Source organism: Hypanus sabinus, chromosome 8 (genome assembly GCF_030144855.1).
Source record: "Hypanus sabinus isolate sHypSab1 chromosome 8, sHypSab1.hap1, whole genome shotgun sequence".
Lineage (NCBI taxonomy): Eukaryota > Metazoa > Chordata > Chondrichthyes > Myliobatiformes > Dasyatidae > Hypanus > Hypanus sabinus.
Genome location: NC_082713.1, coordinates 169,117,027 through 169,137,879, shown reverse-complemented (window position 1 = coordinate 169,137,879; position 20,853 = coordinate 169,117,027).

Here is a 20,853-nt window from a genome sequence, read left to right as displayed (position 1 = left end):
CATACAAAATACTGGAGGAACTCAGCAGGTCAGGCAGGGTCTGATGAAGGGTCTGGGCCCAAACTGTGGACTGCTTACTCTTTTCCATAGATGCAGCCTGGCTTGCTGAGTTCCTCCAGCATTTTGTGTATGTCACATGGGTTCACTGTCCACTAAGGGGGAAGAAGCTGTTCCTAAAACCTTCGGTGTGTGTCTTCAGTCTCCTCTACTCCTCCTCCATGGTAGCAATGAGAAGAGGGTGTGTCCTGGGTGATGGGGGTGCTTAACAATATTAAAGGATCATGTTAGAGAACCTTTCTGAGGCATTGCCTTTTGAAGGTGTTAAAATGTATAGATGTAGCAACACACAAAATGCTGGAAGAACCCAGCAGGTCAGGCAGTATCTGTGGAGGGAAACAGACAATTGCCATTTCAGGTTGAGACCCACTACCTCAATATTAGTATTTTGCAATATTTATTTTGATAATTTATAAACACAAGAGATTCTGCACATGCTGAAATACACGCAACATGCTGGAGGTGAACAAATTGCTTCTGTGTACTGTCCTCCTTAGAGAATTGCAAGAAGTTCATTCCTCTATGGAAAAGAAATAAACACTGGATCCATCAGGTGAAGGGTCTTGGCCTGAAACATTGACTGGATATTTCTCTGCATAGATGCTGCCTGACCTGCTGACTTCTAGCATTTTGTCTGTATTGCTTTGTAACTTATAGTAATTTTTATGTCTTGCACAGTACTGCCATTGCAAAACAGCACATTTCTCACAATATATAGAACACAGACCGTGTGTGATGCAGTGAGCGGCTGGAGCAGACCCAAGTGCAGGAAACAGGCGTGGAGAGTGGGTTAGGGTTCTTACACAGACTTGAATGTTGAATTGGACTCAGAGCCTGGACTTGGACTCTATTTGGACTCGACTTGGACTTGACTTGGACACCGGAGACAACAACACCATACAAAGATGGATGATTCATATCTTGGCTCAGAGGAGCAGCAAATGGCCAGCAACCCTCAGCCGGACATGAGACAACAAAACCCAACAATGATAGACAATGCGATAGACAATTCGTATCATTACAATTCAATCAAGGAGCCAGGTAAAACACAGGGAAAAGGAAATCAACTAAAACAAGGAGTCAACAGACTGGACCATGACAGTGCAGCTCTTGAACTCGATTCCCAGGATAATGAAGGCCAACATACCATACATCTTTTTAACAGCCCTATCAACTCTGATGGATCAGTGGGGGTGAACCCCAAGATTCATCTGTCCCTCCACACTGTTAACATGTCATGATTAGACATGATTCTCATTTAGATGCTGCCTGAACCTTTGAGTTCCTCAGGCATTTTTTTTTTCTGCTCCAGATTCCAAGTGGGCTTTATTGTCATGGGCACACGTGTGGTGAGGCTCAGGCACATAGATTCAGACCACACACAAAACATAAATTGCATGCACATTATACAAGACAGTGAAGAGACAAAAAGATAGACAATCTTTTTAACAATGACAACTTTGATCACTTCTCACTTTTTTTGTAAAACTTTTGTTTAATTAGAATGTATAATTAAATGAAACCTATTGAATGTTGAAAAGCCCTGATAGAGTGGATATGGTGGGGATTCTAGGACTTCAGAAAAGAGGGACATCCCTTTAAACGTCCTAAAGGGATGAACCTTTGCTCCACTTGCTCTCTGTTCCACTTTAGACAAGGAGGCCGGACTTTAATCATGTTGGCATAGAATCTAAGGTCTCCAATGTCAGTATAAAATGGAGAAAGAATTGGAAACTGTTTATCAGGTCCAGAAATATTTGTGAAGATGAGAAGCAGTCAATATTTAAGGTCACTTTAAACATTAACTATTTAATTTCCACAGTTACAGCTGAAGTGTTTCTAGCAGTTTTGCTTTTTATTTTGTATTTCTATCATTTGTAGCTTTAAAAAATTCTCAACTAGAGGAATGCTGTGTTCATTAGTGGCTATTTGATGAATCAGGGAATAAGACCATCAGACCTAAGAACAGAATTAGGCCATTCAGCCTGTCAAGCCTGCTCCATCATTGCATCATGGCTGATTTATTATCTCTCTCTCAATCACATTATCCTGCCCTCCCTCTGTAACCTTTGGCACTGAGTAACAAAGATCCTATCCACGTCCACTTTAACTATACCCTATGACTTGGTCTCCACAGCTGTCTGTGGCAATGAATTCCACAGGCCCCCCATCACCCTCTGGTTAAAAAGTTCCTCCTCATTTCTGTTACAAATGGACATCCTCCTATTTTGAGGCCCTGCCCTCTGGTCCTATACTCCCCCGCTATTGGAAACATCTTCTTCACATCCACTCTGTCTAGACCTTTCAATATTCGATAGGTTTCAATGATATCCCTCCTCATACTTCTAAACTCCAGAAAGTCCAGGCCCAAAACCACCAAATGTTCCTCAGATGTTAACCCTTTAATTCCCGGGATCATTCAAGCTGGAATACAGCTTTAAGGGATGGACAATGTGGATGGGGATGTGGTTGCAGAAATATTTTGTTTTATGCAATGTTTTGAAATTATGAGGGGCATTCATAAAGTGAACAGTTACAGTCTTTTCCCCAGGGTAGAGGAGAGTCCAAAACTAGAGGGCATAGATTTAGGCTGAGAGGGTAGTAACTAAAAAGGGAGCCGAGGGGCAACATTTTCACTCAGAGGGTGGTGAGTCAACTGGTTGAGGCAAGAACTATTGTATCATTTAAGAAGCACTTAGATATGTATATGAAGGATCGGGGCTTTTTCTTCCTTAGTGTGCCACCCATACTGAGACATAGTTCACTGACAGCAGTTCGTCTGAGTCCTCTGTACTGGGCCAGTCAAGCTGTCCCCAGGTGTAGCTCATCTTCCAGGTGATGATCCTTCCTTTCCCAGGGATGAGGACTTTGGAGCTTCTGTTGATGTGTCTGTAGCTCTGGGATCTTATGGGATGAGGTTGCTAGTCCCACGTCCTCCTTTTGCAGCTGGGCTTAGGACTATCTACGGCAGACTTACGGATTGGGGCTTGGAATGGTTTGTTTTAAAATTTAGAGCTACAGCATGGTAACAGACCCTGTAATGAGCCCGCACCATCCAATTACACTCTTGTAACCAATTAACCTACTAACTCATACGACTTTAGAATGTGGGAGGAAATCAGAGCGCCCAGAGTATGCCCATGTTGTCACGGGGAGGCTGCTTTAACTCAGTGGGAGTTGAACGCAGGTCACTGGTGCTGTAATAATGCTGTGCTAACCACTATGATCCCGTGCCAATATGGGCCAAATGCAGGAAAGTTGGACTAACTTGATTATTATGAACTGGTTAGGCCAAATGGCCTGTATCTGCGCTGTATTACTGTATGAAAATCATGCCTACTTTGGGGATGGACAGGGAATGTCAGACCTGTTAGCCTGACTTCAGTGGTTGGGAAGTTGTTGGAATCAATTGTTAGGGATGAGATTATGGAGAACCTGGAGGCACATGACAAGATAGGCCAAAGCCAGCATGATTTCCTGAAAGGAAAATCCTGCCTGACAAACCTTTGAGGAAATTAGAAGCAGGGTAGACAAAGGAGGTGCAGTAGACATGGTGTACTTGGATTTTCAGAAGGCCTTTGACAAGGTGCCGCATATGAGGCTGCTTAGCGAGATAAGAGCACGTGGAATTACAGGGAAGTTACTAGCATGAGTGGAGCATTGGCTGGTCGGCAGAAAACAGAACATGGGAATAAAGGGATCCTATTCTGGCTGGCTGTTGATTACCAGTGAGTTCCACAGGGGTCAGTGTTGGGAACGCTGCTTTTTACGATGTATGTCAATAATTTGGACTACGGTATTAATGGATTTGTGGTTAAATTTGCCAATGATACAAAGATAGGTGGAGGAGCGGGTAGTATTGAGGAAACAGAGAGCCTGCAGAGAGACTTAGATTGTTTAGGGGAATGGGCAATGTTGGAAAGTGTATGGTCATGCACTTTAGTGGAAGAAATAAACTATTATTTAGACGGAGAGAGAATTCAAAATGCAGAGATACAAAGGGACTTGGGAGTCCTTGTGCAAGATACCCGAAAGGCTAACCTGCAGGTTGAGTTGTTGTGAAGAAGGCAAATGCAATGTTAGCATTCACTTCTAGAGGTATAGGATATAAGAGCAGGGACGTGATGTTGAGACTCTATAAGGCACTCGTGAGGCCACGCTTGGAGTATTGTGTGCAGTCTTGGGTTCCTTATTTTAGAAAGAATATACTGACATTGGAGAGGGTTCAGAGAAGATTCACAAGAATGATTCCAGTAATGAAAGGGTTACCATGTAAGGAATGTCTGACAGCTCTTGGGCTGTTTTCCCTGGAGTTCAGGAGAATGAGGGGGGATCTCATAGAAACATTCCAAATGTTAAAAGGCCTGAACAGATTAAACATGGCAAAGTTATTTCCCATGGTAGGGGGTTCTAGGACAAGAGAGCGTGACTTCAGGATTGAAGGAAGTAATTTAGAACTGCAATGCAGAGAAATTGCTTTAGTCAGAGGGTAGTAAACCTGTGGAATTTGTTGACACAAGCAGCTGTGGAGGCCAAGTCACTGGGTGTATTTAAGGCAGAGATAGATATGTTCCTGATTAGCAAGGCATCAAAGGGTATGGGGTGAAAGCAGGGGAGAGGGGATGACTGGATGAATTAGATCAGCCCATGATTGAATGGTGGAACAGTCTCGATGGGGCGAATGACTTACTGCTGCTCCTACTTCTGTTAGTCTTATAGAATAAATTGTACCTTCAAGATGGAATTAACCAATAAGTGTACAAAATGATCTATCTGAATGGCTGGCAAACAGAAGTATTTGTAACGCTATAGTTTGGCACACGTGACAATAATAAACCAATACCATTACCAGTTGTGAGGCAACGGGGAAAACAGGAAATGGGGCTGATGGGATTGCTCCACTGGAAGCTGCCACAGTCTGAATGGGCCGAACGCCATTCTTCTTTGTTGAAATATTACATCATACGTTGTTTTCAATGTGGTTTAAATGCAAGCAATCAGGAAGGGCGAACGTATCCGTCCCTCCCCCAATTTCAGCTTCACATGGGCGGCAGGAGAATGCAACGGGCAGCGGAACGCTGAACAGCTCTAGCGATCCGGGTTCAATTCCCGATGCTATGTACACCGAGTTTGTACATCCTCCTCCGTGACCTGCAGGGTTCCTCCCACGTTCCAAAGACGAACAGTGAGGGTTAGCAAGACGTGGCAGCTGAAACACAGCGAGCTTTGCGCGCACAATCCTCGCTGCCTTGATTTGACGCAACAAGACGCAAGTCACTGTATGTGCCGATGTACATATGATAAATAAAGCTAATCCCTTGAAAAGATTTTGATGGATTATTAGCCAACTATCAAGAGATTTGAGGTCAGTATAAACACTGTAATAATAGATTGGGAAATAAGATTCATTGAACAAAATTAATGATCCAATCAATTAGCGAGGAAGGCAAAACATCTCTATTAGAAATTATTCCCTTCACTCCACATTTGTGCGTAGCGGATTCCACTTTATCCCCGGGATTTTAATGTTATTAATTGACAATTGGTGTCGGCAGTTTCCATAATCCCGACGTCCTAGTCATCCGTGCAATTGACGTCAAAAGGATAGTCCATCAATTTGGCGTAGAGCCCCGTGTCCATCTCTGAAAGGGATTTCATGCCCTGAGTTTCACTGCAGGGGCAGGTTAAACTGAGTAACAAGTTCCTGTGCGAGTTGGTACAAGAGAGAGCCGCATGCTCTGATTGATATCGATTTTGGCATCTCTCTCTCTCTCTCTCTCTCTCTCTCTCTCTCTCTCTCTCTCTCTCTCTCTCTCTCTCTCTCTCTCTCCCTCTCCCTCTCCCTCCCCTCCCCCTCCCTCTCCCTCTCCCTCTCCCTCTCCCCCTCCCTCCCTCTCTCTCTCTCTCCCCCCTCTCTCTCTCTCCCCCTCCCTCTCTCTCTCCCTCGCTCCCTCTCCCTCTCTCTCCCTCTCTTTCTCTCTCTTTCCCTCTCTCTCCCTCTCTTTCTCTCTCTTTCCCTCTCTCTCCACACCCCCCCCCCCCCAGTTTAATCCAGGGCCTCATGTTGTTTGGTGAAATGCATTTTTGATTTTTGAAACCCTTGAGCCAGGATTAGCCCGCGACAATGTAATGAAAAAATGCTACTTCGCTGCTATATTGAGCAACAATGTACCGGTTATTAAGGGCCACAAGCGTCAAGAAAGGAGATAAAAGTATACAAATGTATCTGCGGAAACAACATAAAGACCCGAATTAGAAACACATTTCACATTTTACACCGATTGCATTTACTGAATTTGCCGTTCACTTCCTCTTCTGCGAACTGTCTTCGTTTCGCGAGTCCCGGAGAAGTTTTACAAATGATCTTTAATATCCGGTTTAGTGCTTTACATGGATTAATAGAAGGACCAAGGCACATTAATCAATCAAATACAAACTAAATCCTGACATTCAAACAATGAGCCAATCAAACTCAAAACCTCAACTCAACAGAAAGACAATAAACCAATTCAAATCCAAAACAAAACATCATATGTACAATAAATGAATCAAAAATTAAACTCATCTTGTACACAAGAAACCAATCAAAGACAAAATAAAATTGATCTTGTATTCAATAAACCAATCAAAGATAAAATAAAATTCATAAATTATGCAATAAACCAACCATAATTCAAAATAAAACTCATCACATATATAATAAATCACAATCAGAATAAAATTTATAACACAATAAATCAATCAAAATACAACATAAAGTTAATCTTAATCGAAAATCACCTAAAACCTCATATACACAATAAACCAATCAAAATACAACATAAGGTTAATCTCAACACAATAAACCAATCAAAATGCAACATAAGGTTAATCTCAACACAATAAACCAATCAAAAATCACATAAAACCTCATAGACACAATCGATAAATCAAAATTAAAATGAACACCATCATGTTTTTTAAAGATTAGATTAACTTTATTTGTCACATGTCCATCGAAACATCAAAACAGTGAAGCATGTCATTGGCTTCAAGGTTGTGCTGAGAGCAGCCTTTAGTGCCAACATCGCACACCCACAACTTACTAGCCCTAACCTGTATGCCTTTGGACTGTGTGAGGAAACCAGCGTACCTGGAGGAAACCCATGCAGGGGAGATCTTGCAACCTCCTTACAAGCACTAGTGGGAGCTGAGCCTTGATCTTATAGCCAGCACTGTAAAGCATTATGCTAACCATCGTAAATGAATCAAAAATCATATAATGCATATACTAATGAACATTTTTTTAAATCACATTTGTATAAAAAATTCAATTTAGAAAAGAGTAAAAAACAAGGAACAATGTAAACATTAATTAAGAGATAAATATGAAGTTGAGGGGCAAAAAGTACAAAACCAAAATGCAAAAACTTAACAGAAACAAAATAATTGGAAAATCTAAATTCATATAATTTAATAAAGTTTTCATTTGGATGTGCCTACCACTTAAGTTTTGTGACTTAATTTTCCTTTTCAAAAGTTTAAGAATAGTTGTCTGGGATTTGGAGACAATTGTTCACTTTCCTTGTGCTACAGCCCTGTCTTTTTAAGGCAACTAATCAAAGGGGAAAAAAGGGAACTGGTTTTCAAAAAAAAAGCTTACTGATTTAAAATGCAAAAGTGCAGTAAAGAGCACTTAAGGGAGGCAAAGGGGTGTCAAAGTATGGCAGCAGGTATTAGCCTGTCTAAATAAGTGCTTTACTGAGCAAAGCGCCTATTGAGTTAATACTGGTAAAAGACTATTCAGAGTACTGAATGCAAATCAGCGATAAGGAGTCCTTTTTACCCTGAAAAGGGTGATTTTCTTTTTGCATATCTGTATAGGCAAGCACTGCGTGTTAAACATAATTCGCCATGCCTTATTCCTCGGCCTTTCAATTCATTGGGCTTGAAGAGATTGGCTATCTGTACTGTGATTAATGAGCAGCTCTGCAATTTGGACTTTAATGACTTACCGATCATCAAAAACTATAGTGGCATTTCTTTTGTGGGTTTGCAAAGCTGTTACTAAGTGGCAGACATGGTGGTTGGGGAGGTGGAAAGGGGGGGGGGGGCCCACAGACCAGAAAGATTTCTTAGATAACTAAGTATATCTGCAAACCTCACCTCGGCTTATCTTTCCTGAAGGGGTGGTGACATATCAGTGCAGCACAGTCCCATACATTACTTCCAAGCTCTTGCTATGCTTGCTTTTAATAAAACTCCAACATTGGAAGTGCATAGAGTATGTAAACTAAAAAAAAAGCACAGAGCCTGATTGATATTGTCTACACAGAATACTTCCTTTGTTCCCTGCATTTGGAATCTGATTAATTTGTGCATAAGACTATTAAAAGCAGAAGGATAAATAGCATTTATCTTTATAGCCTTCTGGTCAAATGGAATTAGGGATAGCAGCCAGGATTATCTGTATGAACACCCAGTTTTATTATGGTAATAATGTTGCTGCACCCTTGCTGGTCAGATTTGAAGTTGGGAGTGTATTTGCTAACTGCATGAACGGCTAGAGAGACCAAGTATGTTCATGGTGACAAGAATTTAAAGGCAAGGATGTAATGCTGAGACTATATAGTGGTTAGGTCGCATTTAAGAAGATAAAATTGGATTTATTTGTCAATTGTACATCGAAACGTATGGTGAAATGTGTCATTTGTGTGAAATCAGATCAATGAAGATTGTGTTGGATTCATCTCCAAGTGTTTCCACACTGTCAGTGCCAACATAGCATGCCCCAATTCATACGTCTATAGAATGCGGGAAGAAACCAGAGCACCTGGAAGAAACCCATGCGATCATGGGCTGAACGTGCAAACTCCTTACAGGCAGCAAAGGGAACTGAAGCCTGATGCTCTAATGCGATTATGGCACCTACCACACTGCCATGCTGCTCCTTGCATTTGGAGCTCTGTGAGCAATTTTCGGTGCCGTATCTGAGAAAGGGTGTGCTGGCATTGGAGAGAATCTAAAGAAGGTTTACAAGAATGATCCTGGGAATGAAAAGGTTAACACATGAGGAGCATTTGATAGATTTGGTCCTGTACTCACTGGAGTTTAGATGAATGAGGGAAGGAAGATTTCATTGAAATCCATTGAACTTTGAAAAGACTGCAGAGGATGTTTCCTATAGTGGAGGAGTCAAGGACCAGAGGGTACAGCCTCAGAATAGAGGGACGTCCATTTAGAACAGAGATGAGGAGGAATTTCTTTCGCCAAAGGATGGTGAATCTGTGGAATTCATTGCCAAAGTTGGCTGTGGAGGCAAAATCATTGGATATATTTAAATCCAATAGAGTTCGATAGATTCTTGACTAGTAAGGGCATCAAAGGTTATGGGGAGGAGGCAGGAGAATGGAGTTTGAGAAGCCATCAAGCTGCACATGGACCATAGGCCTCTATATCCCTCCCATCCATGTACTTATCCAAATAGCTCTTAAAATAGCAATTGAACCCTCATCTGCCACTTCCACTTGCAGCTCGTTCCACGTTTGCACCACTCGCTGAGTGAAGTTCCTCCTCATGTTCCCCTTAAACATTCCACCTTTCACCCTTAACCCGTGACCTCTAGCTCTAGTCTTACTTAACCTCAGTGGAAAAAGCCTGCATGCATTAACTTTATCTATACCCCTCGTAATTTTGTACATCAGTATTAAATCTCCCCGTATTCCCTTCATTCCAGGGAATGAAGTTCTAACCTAAACAACCTTCCCCTATAACTCAGGTATTGAAGTCTCAGCAATATAGTTGTAAATTTTCTCTGCACTCTTCCAATTTTATTGATATCTTTCTAGTAGGTAGGTGACCAGAACTGCTCACAATTTTCCAGATTAGGCTGTATCAGCATCTTATACAACTTCAACATAACATCCCATCTCCTGTACTCAGTTTTCATATTTATGAAGGCCAATGTACCAAAAGCTTTCTTTATGACCCTATCGACCTGTGACTCCTGTAAAGTGACCACGGAGTAAATGTTAGTGGTCTTCCGCCGCTGTAGCCCATCCACTTTAAGGTTCAGTGTGTACAAGGTCCATCAGGATACAATCTGTTGGCATGAACATCAATTTCTCAAACTTCTAGTAATTGCCCCCCTTCACCATTCCCCATTGCTGTTTCCCTTTCTCACCTTATTTCCCTACTTGGCCATCTCCCCACCCCCATGCTGCTCCTCCCCCTTCCCTTTCTTCCATGGTCTTTTACACTCTCCTATCAGATCCTCCTTTCTCCAGCCCTTTATCTCTTTCACCAATTAACTTCCCAGCTCTTAACTTCACCCTTCTCCCCCCTCCCAGTTTCACCTATTACCTACAACCTTGTACTTCTTTCTCCCCTTCCCCCACTTTTTTATTGTGACAACTCCTGTTTTTTTTTCCTGTATGATGAAGGGTCTTGGCCAGAAGCATACCTTATTTACTCTTTTCCATTGATGCTGCCTGGCCTGCTGATTTCCTTCAGTATTTTGTGTGTGTGTTACAAAGGAAACATTGTTTGGCGTGTCCGGAGGTCAGAGGCCTAATGTGTGTGAGTCTGAGTCAGGGAGTGCAGACTGGAGGCTTGACGATTGGGGCCTCGGAGAGGCTGGAACCAAGGACTGGAGGCCAGAAGTGGTGTGTCCTGGAGATGGATGTTTGTCTCTGTGTGTGAGTGAGTGGGTGGGTGGGTGGGTGGAGAGCTTTGAGGCCTTCCTGATGGGGGAGATAAATAGGGACTGGACATCCATAGTGAAAATAAGTTGACTGGGGTCAGGGAACTTGAAATTATAACCATATAACAATTACAGCACGGAAACAGACCATCTCGGCCCTTCTAGTCCATGCCGATACTTACTCTCATCTAGTCCCACTGACCTGCATTCAGCCCATAACCCTCCATTCCTTTCCTGTCCATATACCTATCCAATTTTCCTTTAAATGACAATACCGAACCTGCCTCTACCACTTCTACTGGAAGCTCATTCCACACAGCTACCACTCTCTGAAGTAAAGAAATTCCCCCTCGTGTTACCCTTAAACTTTTGCCCCCTAACTCTCAAATCATGTCCTCTTGTTTGAATCTCCCCTACTCTCAATGGAAAAAGCCTATCCACGTCAACTCTATCTATTCCCCTCATTTTAAATACCTCTATCAAGTCCCCCCTCAACTTTCTACACTCCAAAGAATAAAGACCTAACTTGTTGAGCCTTTCCCTGTAACTTAGGTGCTGAAACCCAGGTAACATTCTAGTAAAGAATGTAATTATTGAAAAGATCAAGAGTGTGTGAAGTGTCAGAGATGTAGGTAGGAAGGGATTGAACCAGGGGGATAAAACTGAGTGAAGTACACAGATATAAGTTCAGTGGGGCAGGAACAAGTCCTTATACACCTCCACCACCCCCCATCAGGAGGGGTCAAAGTTCTCCATTTCTTTCCGGACACCAGACCAAACCAGTTCCCTCCACCACCACTCTCCTCTGTCTGGTGGAACGTGTCCTCACTCTCAATAATTTCTCCATCGGTTCCTCCCATTTCCTACAAACAAACGGTGGACCCATGATCACTTGCATGGGTCCCAGCTACAGTAATTCACAGTATGTTTCAATTATTATTTATTTCATTGTACTGCTGCCATAAAGCCAACACTTTTCATGACATACGCTGGTGATATTAAACCTGATTCTGATTGTGAGCTGTCCAGTGCTTTATTCAAGTCATACAGACACAGCAAGGAAATGAGCCCTTCAACCCATGCCAATTAAATCGTCCAGCTGAGGTAGTCCTATTTGTCTGGACTTGATGCTGGCACCAGAACCATGGCAGGCTGCTCCCAGCACATCTTTGGACTGTGTTGGTCGTTGACATAAATGACACATTTCGCTGTATGTTTGATGTGCACATGACTAATAGAGTTAATCTGATCTCTTATCTTAAATCTGTGCTATCATGTATCTGTCCAAATAAGTGGTAAATGTTCTTAATGTATCTACCTCAACCACCTTCTCTGGGAGATCATTCCAAAATCAGACGACAGCCTGGTGAAAAAAAAAATAGCCCTATGAAATCACTCCCTTCTTGCCTGAAACCTGTGCCCTCCAGTCCTGGGAAAGCTCTGTGTCCATTCACCTATTTATGTCCCTCATGTTTTCATACACTTCTATGCGGTCACCCTTCAGTCTGATACATTCCAGTGAATAAATTCAATTGTTCCCATCAGGAGGACTCGAATATAACAGCAGGGATGTAATGCTGAAGCTTTATAAGGCACTGCTGAGGCTGCTCTTAAGAGTACCACGAACAATTTTGGGCCCTATATCTAAGGAAGGATGTGCTGACATTGAAGCAGGTTCAAAGGACCTTCAGTAGAATGGTTCCTGGAAACAGCTCTATTTCTAACTTTAATATCTCTTTACTTCTTGTTCAAGATTCTTTTGAAAACCCTGACCTGGAGTTACATGCTGACTTTGGTTCCTTCTGGAAATGGGACCCGCTGTCAGAGCCTCACGACTGGCTGCTTTTTGATATGCCAAGGACGTGGCCTGGATGACTAGCACACCTTCAGGCTGCTGGATTTTCCTGGCATTGGAGGTGGCTGGATTCGAGGCCGGTGCCACCACCCCGATGTGTCGTGGAAGTGCACAGAAGATAAAAAGCAGCAAGACCCGAGTTCTTTGGGCACAGAGCTTGGAAAAATCGACACAACAGACTTTTAACACCATAAATCGGCAAGTTGTTTTGTTATGTCTCCCCTCTCACTGTGAACTGGGGACACCTCTTTTTCTTTTATTCAGGAGAGAGGGAGAGAGAGAGAGAGAGAGAGAGAGAGAGAGAGAGAGAGAGAGAGAGCCTGTGGTATGTTGAATTACTGGGTGAATGAGTAGTCTTTGGGGTACTGCAAGTCTGTGTGTTTATTAATGGTTTGCTGCACGCTTGAGTGCTCGGTGGGGGGGCGATGCTATTTTGCTGGTGGGGGCTGGGGCCATCAGGTTGCTGCTGCTTGTGCATGGGAGGGGGGAGCTGGGGGGATTTGGGGTTCTAACATTTAACTGTCATTCACTCTTTGGGGCACTCCTCTGTTTTCATGGATGTCTGTGAAGAAAAGGAATTTCGGGATGTATATTGTATACATTTCTCTGACATTAAATGCACCTATTGAAACCTGTTGAAAATGTTAATCACATGAGGAGTGTTTGAAGGCTCTGGACCTGTGCTGATTGGAATTCTAAAGAATGAGAGGGGATCTCATTGAAACCTAACAAACGTCGAAAGGCCTCAATACAGTGGGTGTGGAGGGGATGTTTCCTATGCTGGGCAAGTTTAAGACCCAGAGGACACTGCTCAGATAGAGGGACATCCATTTAGAATGGAGAGGAGGAAGAATTCTTTTTTGCTAGAGAGCGATGTATCTGTGGAACTTGTCATAATGGACAGCTGTGGAGGTCATGTAATTGGGTATATTTAAGGCTGAGGTTGATAGATTCTTGATTAGACAGGGCATGATGTTTTCCCTGTCTAATCAAGAAGGCAGGAGAGTGAGGTTGCTACTACATCTTATGGTTTTATGGACCCTATTTATGACCTCTCTATGTCCTAGAAAGAAGTAAAGAGCTTAATGTCCTCAGCAGAATGCTTCTGTCTCACTTTTCTTCTGGGGCATCAGATGCTGACTTATGATATGACCTCAATTTAGCTGCAGTCTACTATCACTGCAGGATTTCTACATGTCCAGGGTAGGGACATGGGCAGGAAAAAAAACATTATGAGCATTACCCACTCTCCAAATGGCCTTTTTCATAAATACCCTTCTGGAAAGCGCTAAAGAGCTATTAAAACAAAAACTTCACACTATCATAAAAGTTTCTCCCCCCAGACAGTTAATCTGATCAATCATTCTAGTTAGTCCCCTCCAACCACCCCCAATGTTAATGTTCTCTTGAATTTGCAATGCCCACTGTGTGCAAAAATCTTGTGTGGTGCAATTTTTTGCCCAGTAACAACAACATGTGTGGACTGAAATTTATATATAGATATTCATTTTAACAGCTAGTAGTGCTCATAAATATTTCTCATAACTGCATGTTCCTGATCTCATGAGCTTTCGGTGTAGCAGTTTCCACTGTTTCATTAAGCTATTCCGTTTTTAAGTGAACCCAACATAGTGAATCTATAATTTCTTCCATATAAACAGTCTAAATAAAACAGTTCTAAAATCTGCAAACAAACCATTGCAAACTCCACATTGTCAACACCATATGCATCAGAGACTGGAAAAGGAAAAGTGATTGTGTACGGTCGTGAAATATACTTAACATGCCAACGAGGTAGTGGGTGACAATATTTTGTGCACAGTTTGAGCTCCTTTGTGTGCTAGTAGTGAAAGATGTGTGCGTACACGTGCACACCCTCCTTTATCTACTGCATCGTCCTCACTGCACTGCACTCTGAGCACTTAAAACCATAGTTTATAAAGCTGTTTACATGGGATTTATGTACATTTTATTCCATATCTCTATTCTTCATTCTTTATAATTGTTGAATGTTGTTTTTTGTTGCATGCCACTCCGTGACACCACAGCAAATTCCTAATATATGTAAATATATATGGCAAATAAAGTTGATCCTTGATAAATGGTTTCAATTCTGATAAATGCATTCAGAGGGACATCCTGGGTTTTATGGAACAGTTGATATGACTTCCCACTCAAAATGCTGGAGGAACTCAGCAGGCCAGGTAGTATCTATGGAAAAGAGTAAACAGTCAACATTTCGGTCCGAGATCCCTCATCAGGACTCTGCAAAATCAAATCTCTTAAGTGTGATTTATTTCCAGCATCTGTTTATTTTCCCTTGATAGTAGGTGTGACTTGACCATTCCTCCCTTCATCTTCTGGCAGCCCTTTGCAAGAACTCTCAAGCCTGAATATCTTTATCCTTTTCACCAGTTATGCAATTCCTTCAAGAAAGTACCTACTGAATCTGTTTCCACCACCTCTCAGAAGCACGTTCCAGACTGGCACAGCTAAGAGCATAAAAAAAATTCATCCCTGGTTACTTAAATCTTACACCTTCTGTTACCTAGCCAAATGCGGTGAAATCTTTCATCCTAACCTTTCCTCACATCTTGATTACCTCTATTAAATCACCTAGTAGACTTCTACTACCCAAAGGACAAGAACCAACCTTCTTCAATCTCCCTGCACAACTGAAACATAACACATTTAGACACAAGAGCAGAATCAGGCCACTTGACCCATTGACTCTACACCACCATTCCATCATGGCTGATTTATTATCCTTCTCAATCCTATTCTCCTGCCTTCCATCTGTAACTTTTATCATCTTAATTAATCAAGTACCTACCAAACTCCACTTTAAATATACTCCATTTCTTCTTGATTGTTACCTGAACTACAGCATCCTGACTAAGAGTTTTATAAGACTATTTTAAAAGTTATGATAGTTTGTACTCTTCCTTTGATACTAAATGTAATACAACATTCAAGATTGTTCAATGTCATTTCCGGTATACAAGTGTAAAGAAGAATGAAATAACTGTTAACCAGATCTAATGCAGCTCCAAAAAAACCCCACAATAAGCATAAAGGACATTATAATAAAAGCACAATACATACTGTATAAATACATAAGATATTGTATATATAAAGATAGTTAGACAGATAGACAGAGAGAGAGAGAGAGAGAGAGAGAGAGAGAGAGAGAGAGAGAGCAGATTGATTATATGTGCATAAAATGACATTAGGTACAAGTGTGTCTGTATGTAAGGATGTAAAGTGACTGATAGGAAATGATGAAGTAGTGGTGCTGGGGATGTGGAGGCCAGCGCTGGGTTAGTGGGTGGAGGTGTTGATCAGCCTTACTGCTTGGGGAAAGTAACTGTTTTTGAGTCTGGTGGTCCTAGCATAGATGCTAGGTAGCCTCCTCACTGACAGGAACGGAGCAAACAGACCATGAGCAGGGTGGGTGGGATCATTCCTGATGTAGCTGCCTTTTTTTTTCTGGCACCTTTCTGTATGTACATCCTTGATAGTGGATAGGCTGGTCCCAAGAGCAAAATGTGACAGTCTTAAATATTTCTTAGAAATGTTTGCCCGTGATTGAGGCACAAACCATTGGAAGCACCACTTTCCTCTTTTATCATATCTTCCTGTTGATAAGGACAAGTTTTGGAGAGTGGGGGCTGGGAGAGGTTGGAGGTATAGGGGTGTGACAAAAACCATTCGACAAAGAGCCCCATTCTAAACCATTACAGCAACAGCGTGGCATTGAGGTTGCTAGGGAAGACCTAGCAACAAGCAACAATACGTTCTTTTAGAGATTCTACTGCAAACATTAACCATGATAATGGCTCGAGGTTAAAGGTGACTCTCCTAATTTTTTTGCCTGCATGCACGTTTAGGGTTCAGAAAATTGTTTTGTTCAAATGTTCCGGAAATTCTTCCTACAATCTGTGGATTCAAAGGAAATTTGGACAATCTGTATTACAAACTAATGCGGGGGGGGGGGGGGTTGTGCTGTGGTGTGGGGGACAGTTTGAAGAGGCTTTCTTGCTGGTCCGCACTGCTGACAGCACAGGAGCTTTGCAGGCAGAGATGAAGGCAGAAGTGTCCAGTCTGAGGGAAGGTCAGCGCATTGATGAGATTCTAGGAATGCTCAGCGAACTTCAACTGTCTGTCCGTTCACCAAGAAGCCATGGACTGCAATAAATAATGCTGTTCTGCAACCTGGTTTCAAGAGCTTTCTGATGCAGTCACAGAGTCCTGGAATAATACTGCATGGATATCCATTCTTCTGACCAATGTGTTTATGCCGACCAAGGTGCCATTCTGACCTAGTCTCAGCTGTCTCCATTTGACCCATCTCCAAAGTACATTATCAAAGATGTATATGTCACCATATACTACCCTGAGATAGAAAGACAATGGAATCAATGAAAAACTGCACACAAACAAAGCAACCACTGTGCAAATACAATAAATAAATAAATAAATACATAAATAGGCAGACAGATAGATAATACATAACTACATACATAACACTGAGAACATGAGTTGTAGAGTCCTTGAAAGTGAGTCCATAGTTACAGAATTATTTTGGTGTTGGGCTGAAAGGCTCATATGTCTTCTGTCAGATCGCAGCAGCAAGAAGAGAGCATGACCTGGATGGAAGGGTTATCCCTCTAAACCTCTCCCATCCATGCACCTAAAAAGTGCTGGAGGACCTCAATAGATCAGGCAGGAAACAACGTTTCAGGCTGAGATTTGTCCAGATGAAGGGTCTACACCTGAATTGCGATCATTTTCTCAGCTCCATAGATGTTGGTGATCTGTCGAGTTCCTTCAGCATTTTGTGTGCTTTGATTGAGATTTCCAACATCTGCAGAACCTCTTGTGCTGATCCATACCTGTCACCTCTCCAAGTGCCTTTAAAAGATTGTAATTGCATTCAACTCTGCCACTTCTTCTGCCACATCCACCACTGTCTTGTGTGAAAAGAATTGCCTGTCAGATCCCTTTTAAATCTCTCCTCTCTTCCATTAGACATATACTCTCAAGGTTTAGAGTCCATATGCTAGGGAAAATAAGCCTGTTGCTTTTTGAGTAGTCATTTAAGAATTGCAAACTTTGCCTTTCTTTCAGTTTTACGGGTCCAGAACTCTGATCAAAAGACATAAGAGTGTGCAGATACTGGAATCTGGAGCAAGGGTGCAGATCTGATGCAGGATTTAGAACTGAAACATAGACTGTCCATTTTGCACCCAATGAGGTCATTTCTTTTTCCAGGGTGGAAATGGTTAATACAAGCAGGCATGACATTGGTGAGACTCATTGCAAATTTGGGAACCACTTTGTGAAGTACCTTCCTCCATCCACCAAAAGCCAAACTTCCCAGTGGCCAAAGATTTTAATTCCAATTCCTATTCCTGTTCTGACATATTGGTCCATGGCCTCCTCTTGAACCAAGATAAAGCCACCCTAAGGGTGGAGGAGCAACAGCTTATATTCCATCTGTGTAACCTCTAATCTGATGGCATGAATACCAACTTCTCCTTCTGATAATTTTTTTCACCATCCCTCTCCTCTCTTCTTCTATTGCCCTCTTTGGCCTTTTACCTCTTCTCACATACCTGTCACCTTCCCCTTCCCTTTCTCCCATGGTCCACTTCCTTTCTAGCCCTGATGAAGGGTCTCAGCCCAAAAGGTCGACTGTTTATTCCTCTCCATAGTTGCTGCCTGACTTGCTGAGGTCCTCCTGCATTTTATGTATGTTGCTTTGGATTTCCAACAACTGCAAATTTTCTTGTATTTATTATTTTAAAGTGATTGGAGGAAAGCATGGGGGGGATCAGAAGTAGGTGTTTTAGAAAGAGAACGGTGGGTGCATGGAACACATTGCCAGGTGTAGAGGTAGAGGCAGATACATTAAGGGAATTTAAGAGACTTTTAGATAAATATATAAATGAAAGAAAAATGGAGGGCTGTGGAGGAGGGAAGGATTAGATTGACCTTGGAATAAGTTAAAAGGTTGGCACAACATCGTGGGCTGAAGGGACTGTATTGTGCTGTGGTATTCCATGTTGCAAAGATGTTGATCAACATGCTGAGTCCCTCCACCAGCTTGTCAACAAACCTTAAAAAGGCTCCCATATACCGGATATGCATTTGCCTACAGACAGCTGCTCCCAATTGACTTTCCCTAATTCTTGTCTAATCATCATCATCATTATGTGCTGTGTGGTACGATGTGGCCTTTCCATGGCCATGACTGTTCTTTGCAAAGTTTTCTACAGAAGTGGTTTGCTACTGCCTAGTTCTGGGCAGTGTCTTTGCATGATGGGTGATCCCAGCCATTATCAATACTCTTCAGAGATTGTCTGCCTGGTATCAATGATCAGATAGCCAGGATTTGCAATGTGCACCAGTTGCTCACCTGACCATCCACCTCCTGCTCCCATGGCTTCTTGTGACCCTGATCGGAACTAAGCAGGTGCCACACCTTGCCCAAGGTGGGCCTGCAGAACAGAGGAAGGAAAGAGCACCTCACACCTCCTTTGGTGGTTATCTCCACCCCAGCACATACCCCATCTAATACTCTTGTTATTAGATTTCTCCCCTTTTGGTAGTTTCAGCCAACATTTTGCTTCACAGAGTATTGTTTTTGCCACATACACTAAGATAGAGCTATTGTCCATGTGCAGGTGAATCAGACTAGGCAGAATATCAGTTTGGCATTAACTAGATGGGCTGAAGGGACTGTTCCAGTGCTGTAGTGCTGTATGAATCTGTACACCAAAAAGTTTTTCTTACATACTGTTCAAGCAGATCAATTGATTGCAAGGTGTATTGAGGTAGAACAAGGTTAACACTGGCAATCCGGAACAAATTGTAAAAGCCAGGGAAAAAGTCCAGTGCAGGTGAACGATAAAATACAAGATCATAACGATGTAGATTTTAAGGCGTAGAGTTCATATTATCATATGAGAGGTCCATTCAAGTGTCTGATGACAGTGGGATAAAAGCTGTCCTTAGCCTGGTGATACGTGTGTTCAGATTTTTGTGTAATCTGCCCTATGGGGGAGGGGAGAAGAGAGCATGTTTGGGGTGGGTGAGGTCTTTGATTATGCTGGCTATTTTACTGAGGCAGCAAGTAGTATAGACTGGTTCCTGTGATGTGCTGTTTGAGGGGAGGCTGGATCCATTATCTTTATGTATAACTTTGTAGTATTGTCAGCTATTACTACAGTGATTCTACTCACTGGAATTCACAGGAATGGGTGAGGATCTTATAGAAGCGTACAACATTATGAAAGGGATGGATAAGATGGAGGTAAAACAGTGTTTGCAATGATAGGTGAGACTAGAAGTTGGGGATATAGCCCTCTAGTGCCACAGTTCTGTAACGGTCAGCACCACGCTATTACAGCTCAGAGTTCTGGAGCTCGGAGTTCAATTCCAGCAACATTCCGTAAGGAGCATCTGTACACCCTCCCTGTGGCTTGCATGGGCTTTCCCTGGGTGCTCCAGGTGCCTCCCAGAGTCCAAAGACGTACCAGGTAGGTTAATTGGTCATTGTGAATTGTCCCATGATTAGATTAGGGTTAATCGTTGTTGTGGGGATGCTAGGGTGTTGTGGCTCGAAGGGCCACTCTATCACTAAGTAAATCAATAAATTAGATTCAGGGAATAGATTTAGGGTGGAGGAGTCATTGAACACTTCAGCACAGAAACAAGCCCTTCGACCCAGCTAGTCCATGTCAAAACCATTTGAACTGCCCACTCCCATCAACGTGCACCAGGACCACAGCCCTCCATACCTCTACCATCCATGTACCTGTCCAAAGTTCTCTTAAATGTTGCAATCGAAACCGGACCCCCCACCACCACTGGCAGCTCGTTCCACACTCTCACCACCCTCTGAGGGAAGAAGTTTCGCCTGAAATATTTTGCTGTTCACCCTTAATCCATCATCTCATGTTCTTGTCTCACCCAACCTCAATGGAAAAAGTCTGTTTGCATTTACCCTATCTACACCACATAGATAAAGTATAGGACATAGGAGGAACTGCTTTTCCCAGAGAGCGGTGAATCTATGGATTCCTCTGCCCATGGGAACAGCAGAGGGTAACTTATTAAATATATTTAAGAAACAGATTGATTTTTGCAGAGCAGGGGAGTTATGAATATGGGAATTATAGGTGGAGGTGAGTCAGTAGCCCAATCAGTCATGAGACACAAGAGGCTATTAAATTTTGTTTAATAGGCCACAAGA